The 7962-nt window shown below is 33.1% G+C and overlaps 1 non-coding gene across 1 annotated transcript; it reads left to right on the forward strand.

The window, feature by feature from the left end:
- The first annotated feature begins 4714 nt into the window (after window positions 1-4714).
- LOC121206504 (small nucleolar RNA R71) lies at window positions 4715-4820 on the forward strand. The gene has a single exon (XR_005901543.1). It is a non-coding gene; the product is annotated as a small nucleolar RNA R71 (small nucleolar RNA).
- Window positions 4821-7962: the final 3142 nt, after the last annotated feature.

A 7962-nucleotide genomic window follows, 5' to 3' on the forward strand; every position in this document is an offset into this window, starting at 1 on the left:
TCAAACAATTAATTCAATCTCATAAGCACATAAAAGATTACGTGAGGTAACAATGTATTTCTACCTTGAAACAGTTTAATCACAATAATCTTGCAAGTTATGCAAGGCTAATGTATCATTAGATATCGTTGCTAATTTAACCCTCAGCTAGCTTAGATGATTAAACATGCACTGATAAAGTATCGTGTCAATTAATTACAATTTCAATCCATTTAAATAATTAATTCATTAGTTACCTGACAATTGTAATGCAAGAATAACTTAGTCATGTTTTGACTTAATCAAACATCTTACCGAGGCCTATAACAACGCAAACACAATTTTAATAAATTAAGTAGACAAAAATGCAATCAACCTAACATGAATTAAATTTAAGCCCTATTAATTAAATTAAACAATTCAACATCACAAATATTCATAGACATGTTCATCATAACAACAACAAAATTAAAAGGATAAGGAACAAGAATCAAATCTAGAGCTTTCTCTATGGCTTGACTAGTTTGCTCTACTCCTCCTTCTCCGCTTGTTCTTATCATTCCGAGGCTTCTATGAACACTTGAATGCTACCCCAAATGGTGGTTGATTGAATCTTTTTCAAGAGGTGAAATCGGAGAGGGAATAGGAGAAGAAAATGAAGAACAATGGAAGAGAATAAAGAGAGAAGTGAAGAGATGAGAAGGGTTGAGATGTGTTTGAAGTGAGCAGCCAATGGGGTATTTATAAGTTGAGAAGGCTGCAAAAAATAGCCAAAATCTGTAGCCAAAGACTTCCCCCATGGCCGGCCACACATGTGGCATGTTTGAAGATTTCAAACATGTTATTTTAAGGTATGGGCAAATCTAGAAAGGCATAAATAGTGGAGGGGTTTGAATGCAATTTGAATGAGTCTTCAAGGGCTATTTTGCAAGCCAAATAATCAGCCAAGCAAGCTTATTAGGTCAGCATGAGGGACGGTTTTGGGCTATTTTCTCGGTTCAACTCAACGAGGCCCCTTTTCATAATTAATTAACAATAATTTATTTAACCCAAATTAAATTGGATTAAAATTAAAATTAATTATATTATGAATTAATACACATAATTTGGACCATCTTAGGCTAAAAAAATTAATTCACCTTGATGCTTCAAAATTTCTTCTCGATTTTGTGCTTCTAGCAATGACTGTTGAGCCGTAATCTGTCGAAAATAATTAAAATTTGATATAAAATTAATTAAAATTCAACATTTTCATAATGTAGGTGCAATTAAATTATTTTATAAATATTATTTATTTTTCGACATGAATTTTACCGAAACTGCATGAATTTGAGTTAAAAATAACATGAAAAAGTGTGTATATTTTTGTGTTTCCAGATCTCAAATTCAAATTCTTGGAGTAACAGTATCCATCGAATTAGCCTCAGTTTAGCATCTTTCTTCATGAGTAAGTACTTAATGGTAGCATGGTCGATAAATATGGTAACTTTGGTACCTATATAAGATATGAACAGAACTTGTCAAAAGCAAAAAATATAGCAATGAGTTCTTTTTTAGTTACCGTATAATTGATCTAGGCTCCTGTCAAAGTTCTATTTGCATAGTAAATAGGATGAAAGACTTTATTCCTTATTTGGCCCATCATAGCTCCAACAGCGAAATTGCTTGCATCATACATTAACTCAAAAGGAGAGTTCCAATCAAGTGTGATAGTTATTGGGACTAAAATTAATTGGTTTTTCAATTTTTCAAAAGCTTCTAAACATTCTTTATTAAAATAAAAACATCTTTTTCTAAAAGCATACATAAGGGTTTAGAAATTTTTGAAAAATCCTTTATAAATCTGTGGTAAAAACCAACATGGTCTAAAAAGCTTCTAACTCCTCTCACACTAACTGGAGGTGGTAATCCTTCAATTACATCCACATTTGCTTTATCCACTTCAATTCCATTTTTGGAAATCTTATGCCCTAAGACAATTCCCTCATTAACCATAAAATGGCATTTCTTTCAGTTAAAGACGAGATTTGTCTCCTCACATCTTTTGAGTACCTTAGCCAAATTATTCAAACAAATATCGTAAGTATTACCAAACACAAAGAAATCGTCCATGAAAACTTTGACATAATTTTCAATCATATCAGTGAAAATTGCCATCATACATAGCTGAAATGTGGCTGGTGCATTACATAAGCTGAAAGGCATTCGCCTAAAAGCAAATGCACCATATGGACAGGTAAAGGTAGTTTTATGTTGGTCTTCTAGGGCTACAACTATTTTGTTGTATCCCGAATATCCATATAAAAAGCAATAAAATTTGTTACATTCCAATTGATTTAAAATTTTGATCCAATAAAGGTAAAGGAAAATGATCCTTACGAGTGGTTTTGTTCAGCTTTCTATAGTCAATACAGATTCTCCAACTCGTAACAATTCTCATTATGATTAACTCATTTCGTTCATTCTCAACAATCACGAACTCACCTTTCTTCGGTAAGCATTGCATCGGACTTACCCAAGAACTATCTAAGATGGGGTAAATAATTCCTGCATCTAACCATTTAATTACCTCATTTCAAACCACTTCTTTCATGATAGGGTTAAGTCTCCTTTGCCTATCAATCTTACCTTTCTCACCTTCCTCTAAAATAACTTTATGCATACAAAAGGAAGGCCTTATGCCTCGTAAGTCAACTATGGTCCAACCAATTGCCTTCTTAAATTTCTTTAAGACAGCAATCAATTGCCCTCTTAATGTTCTGTCAATTTCACTAAAATAATCACAGGTAAAGTAGAACTATTACCGAGATAAACATATTTTAAGTAAGGCGAAAATACCTTTAGTTTGAGTTTAGGCGGTTCCTTGATTGATCACTTAGATTATACAAATTTCTGAACTTCCAACTCTAGCGGTTCAAACCGTATTGGTTGCATATAACTCCTCAGATTAGCTTCTATCAAAGCCAAACCTTCATTACCTTTTTCATCTTCGAATGGTTCAGACACTAAAGTGTTTTCCAATGGGTCTTCTTCAAAATTACTTCCCATAGAAACTAAGGTTTCTAATTCTTCCATTACTGAACACTCTTCCATTGAATCAGGAAACTTCATCACTTTTAGAACATTAAACGTTAACTCTTATCATCTTGAACTCGCATAGTGAGTTTGCCTTTTTGCACATCTGTCAAGTGGCTAGGAAAGGTCTCCCTAGGATGATTAGAACTTCCTTATCTGCTTTAAAATCCAAAACAACGAAATCAACATGAAAAATAAATTTATCAACTCTTACCAAAACATCCTCGATCTTTCCTTCGAGATATGCTAATGATTGATCCGCAAGTTGAAGTGTTACAATAGTGGGTCTTACTTCACCTATTCCTAACAGCTTGAAAATAAATCTAGGCATCAAGTTGATGCTTGCTCCTAAGTCACACAAAGCTTTACTGTAATATGATTCTTCAATGTTGCAAGGTATCGTAAAACTTCCAGGATCCTTCAATTTTAGCGGTAGCTTGTTCTGTAAAAGCGCACTACACTTCTTCGTCAAAACGACAATTCAAACTCACTAAGTTGTTTCTTCTTGAACAAGATATCCTTCTTAAACTTCACGTAATTGGGCATTTTTTTCTAAAGCCTCTACCAACAGTATGTTGATATTTAGCTGCTTTAAAACATCCAAGAATTTCTTGAATTGTACCTCATGTTTATGCTTGTTCTGTTGAAGTCTTTAAGGATATGAAACTCTAGGTTAATATGGACAACTTTTCTAAGGAGGTAAATCTGCAAAAGAGGTTGTTAGTTTTTCAAAATTCACTAGTTTAGGATTTACCTCATTAGATTTTTCAGCATCCGGCTTTTCTGTTGTAGGAACTTCAACTGTCGATTGACTTTCCTCCTTTTCAGTAGGCTCATCTTCAACCATAACCTTTTTAGGTTCCAAAATCTTACCACTTCATAACTCTACCACTTTGCAATGTTCCTTACCCAATTTCTTGGATTTTCTGTGTCGTTCGACAAGGCTTATTGTGGTCTACTATGAAGCTCAGTAGCTAATTGACCCATCTGGTTCTCCAGATTCTTCAATGTTGCTGCTTGACTTTGGATCAAGGTGCTAGTTTTCGCCATGTACGCCTTCAACAACTCATCTAAACTATTTGATGATTCAACTTAGAGTAGTTTTGGGACTTATGGTTAAACCCTTAGGTTTGGTTAGGTCTATGCTGCATTTGATTGTTGTTCGATCCATTTCCTTAATTCCAGGAAAAGTTTAGATGGTTCTACATGATGGATTGTAGAAATTGGACTGTAGTCCTTGTCTATTTCTGTTTTGATACTGGTTCCTCATGTAGTACACTGATTCAGGATTTGAAGGGCAATTCTCGTAAGAATGACCATCCCCACAGTATATGCAAGAAACTACATCATACTGACTCAGTGATTGAACTACAAAATTGTTCAAACCATTAGTGGTAAACTATTTTAACATAGAGGAAATAGAAGATACTTGAGTAGAGAGTGAGGTCAGTGTGTCCACTTCATGCACTCCAACTACATGTCTTCCTAAAATTGATCGACTTGTCGGCCATTGGTAGTTATTACTTGCGGTCCTTTCAATGATCTCATAAGCCCGTTATAATACTTGGACAAAATCGCACCATTCGCAAAAGCATCCACCATTAATCTTGTATGTGCATTAAGACTGTTATAAAATGTCTCCAATTTGATACAATGAGGAATCCCATGATGAGGACACTAACAAAGTAGTTCCTGGAATCGTTCCCAAGCATCATACAAAGACAAATTATCCAATTGTTGAAAAGTTGTTATCTCATTTTGCAACTTTGCGTTCTTACTTGGTGGAAAATATTTTACCAAAAACCTTTCTGCTAATTCTTGCTAAGTAGGTACTGAACTTGATGGCAATCAATTCCACCATGCTCATACTAGATCTCGCAATGAGTATGGAAACAGTTTCAACCTCAGTGTGTCTTTAGTTACACCGGCTATCTTGAATAAATCACTTACCTTCATGAATAATTGAAGGTGTAAGTGTAGATCTTCCATGGGCATACCACTAAACTGTCGCACTGTTTAGAGTATTTGAAACATCATTGGTTTTAATTCAAATTGGGGTCCCTTGATATCCAGCCTCCTAATTCCTGGATTTAACTCATTGAAGAGTGGCACAGCGTATTGTCTTATGGCACGATCCCTCTCATCAGCAATAAGGATTGGGTTGTGCACTTAATTGACTCTATTACCTTGTCCATCATTTTGATTTCCAAGTTCCATTGCAGCTTGTCTTTGAGTAGATATCTCACATCTTCTTTGTCTAAAAGTCCACTCAATTTCAAGGTCCACGAGTAATAGATCAATGATTCGATCTAAACTCATAAAACACCTAAAAATAAATCACAAAAATAAAGAATAAAAAACAAATTAATAGGGTTAAAATAAAATAAAACAAATTGTAAAAATAATTTCACAAAGAAAATGATTAAGGCAACAATCCTCGGCAACGATGCCAAAAACTTATAATGGGTTGTAATGTATTTTACACAAGCGTACGTAGTCGTTCAAGTAATAACTAAGTAAAAATGAGTTATTGTCTCTGCAAGACTGTAATAGCTTAATCAATTTAATTGAAACATTATAATTAACAATTTGATGTAAAATAAAACTCAACAATTTTAGGATTGTGATGCTTAGATGAAATTAAATTAAATGCAAAGAATGATCCCTATGCAATTTCTAATCTAAATGCAATTTTACCTAAATGTACGAATGAGGGCTTTAGCAATAAAAAACCAATCAACTTTAAATGAGCTAGGATAATTATATTAATTAATTCAATTTAATTTCATCATGCTAACATGTTCGGTATTATTTCCATGGCAACTCGATCTCTTATGGGTTTGGAAACCAAATTAAGTCCTCTCGAATTTTTTACTTAGTTAAATATGCATTTTACTAATCATATTAGACTAAAGGTTTTTTAGCATTTATGTAAGGTCATAGGGACATTTATGTTTGCAACAATTTAATTACATAAATCTAAAAACAATGCAAGATAATAGAGCTAAGTAAGGATATTACGAACCTTAACTTAGTTAGGTTTAATGACCTAAATTAAGCATTGCACTTTTCAATTATGCATCTACTAGTCGTCGTCTTGTTAGGATCGCTCAGCTAATCTGAGTGCACTTAATCATGTATGAAAGAAATGTAGCATGATATTAATTGAAAATATAATCGACTGAGGCACAAAACATGTTAACATGAATTAAATAAATCTCATTAACTTAATATAATTATCCCAGCAAATAAAATTTAAAACATCATAGTTGATGTCAAAAGCATAAAACTCAAAGCAAACATGTTTAGAATACATAACAAGAGGAAAGAGTAAACTCTATTCAGTTCAGCAACCTTTTGGATCTATTCTAACTGACTCAGTTCAGCAACCTTCTGGATCTATTCTAACTGAGGTGCTTTACTCTGCTCAGTTCAGCAGCCTTTTGGATCTATTCTGACTAAAGCGCTCCTCCATTCTAATTGAAGCTTCTTTTACTAAGGGTTTAGAAGGTAACCGGCTAAAGAGTGTTTTTGACAAAGCTTTTAAGACTAAAAAAGGCAGAAGGAATGGATGGCTATGTAAGGGAAAAAGGGAGAAGGATTTGAGAGAACTAAGAGAGAAATGTAGAGGAAATGAGGAATGAAAGATGATTTAGAGCTGAGGGATGGCAAGGTATTTATAGGTGAGGAGTAGGGTTTGAGTTTACTAAAAATAGTTTAAAGTTACCTTCCTTCCCTCTCTCATGTACCCGACCATGTATCAAGGAAAAGAGATGACCAAGTCTTCATTTTGAATATTGAATTTCAAGCTAAAGATGGCTATGTACTGGGCGGTTTCAACATCTAAATTGTTGGGCTAAATTTTGATTGTTTTCTAACATCAAGGACCTTCATTTAAATATCTCAAAAACACTTTTTGGGCAGCCAATATCAAGTGCCAAAACTGGGCTTTTAATTCCTCTTGTTAGACAATTCTTCAGTCCAAAACTTAGAAGACATGTCCATCTTTTTATCACCTTTCTTTAATGGGTAAAGTAGTCAATCTCTATTCTCAAATTGCATGGTCTTACTTTCCATATGGATAAATTCTACATGGCCACCTTTTATTTATTTACATCATGTCTCCATAACCTACCTATATAGTGAAAAATACACACATTAATAAATTAACATGAATTAATATAAAATATGCCTGAAAATCATGTAATTAAGCATAATTTCACATACTTTCTACTTTCATGTCTAAAATTACTAATGAAGTAAAATTCACTTATTTCAATAATAATTACTCGAGATAAACATAAAAAATAAGTAAAAAGGTGGTAAAAAAATAAAGAAAAACCCTATATAATTTCGAGTTTACAATTAGCTATATTTTTCAATCAAGTATGTAGGTATCAATATTGGCATATAAGTATCAATATTTTCCTTACACGATATCGATACCATATGAAAAATCAATACCAAATTAGCATTTTGTTTATAGCCTAAAATAAAAACTCAAGAAAATATCGGTACTTTTCAAAAATATCGGTAAAAATTACCTAGAGTATCGATACTCGTGATATGGTATCGATACTAATTTACGATTCTGACTTCCTACACATTTCAAAATCACAGAGGGACCATTTTTAACACACGAATATCATTACTTCTATTTCAAACCTAAAAAATACAACAAATATAAGCATACTGACCATTCCAACACCAATTCTATTCATCATGCATCCATTACTATACCGAATAAATATCAAATCGTCCATATCAACTGTTTTAAACATCAAAATTAGGCCCAAGTAATAATCAACATAGTATGAAACAAATCTCATAATCCTAAGAATGAATAGACTATGGAAGCATCCAAAAACATCATGACAATTACCAATAAAAGTTTATCACATTGCCTTA

This window comes from Gossypium hirsutum, chromosome A01, assembly GCF_007990345.1.
Source record: "Gossypium hirsutum isolate 1008001.06 chromosome A01, Gossypium_hirsutum_v2.1, whole genome shotgun sequence".
Taxonomy (NCBI): Eukaryota; Viridiplantae; Streptophyta; class Magnoliopsida; order Malvales; family Malvaceae; genus Gossypium; species Gossypium hirsutum.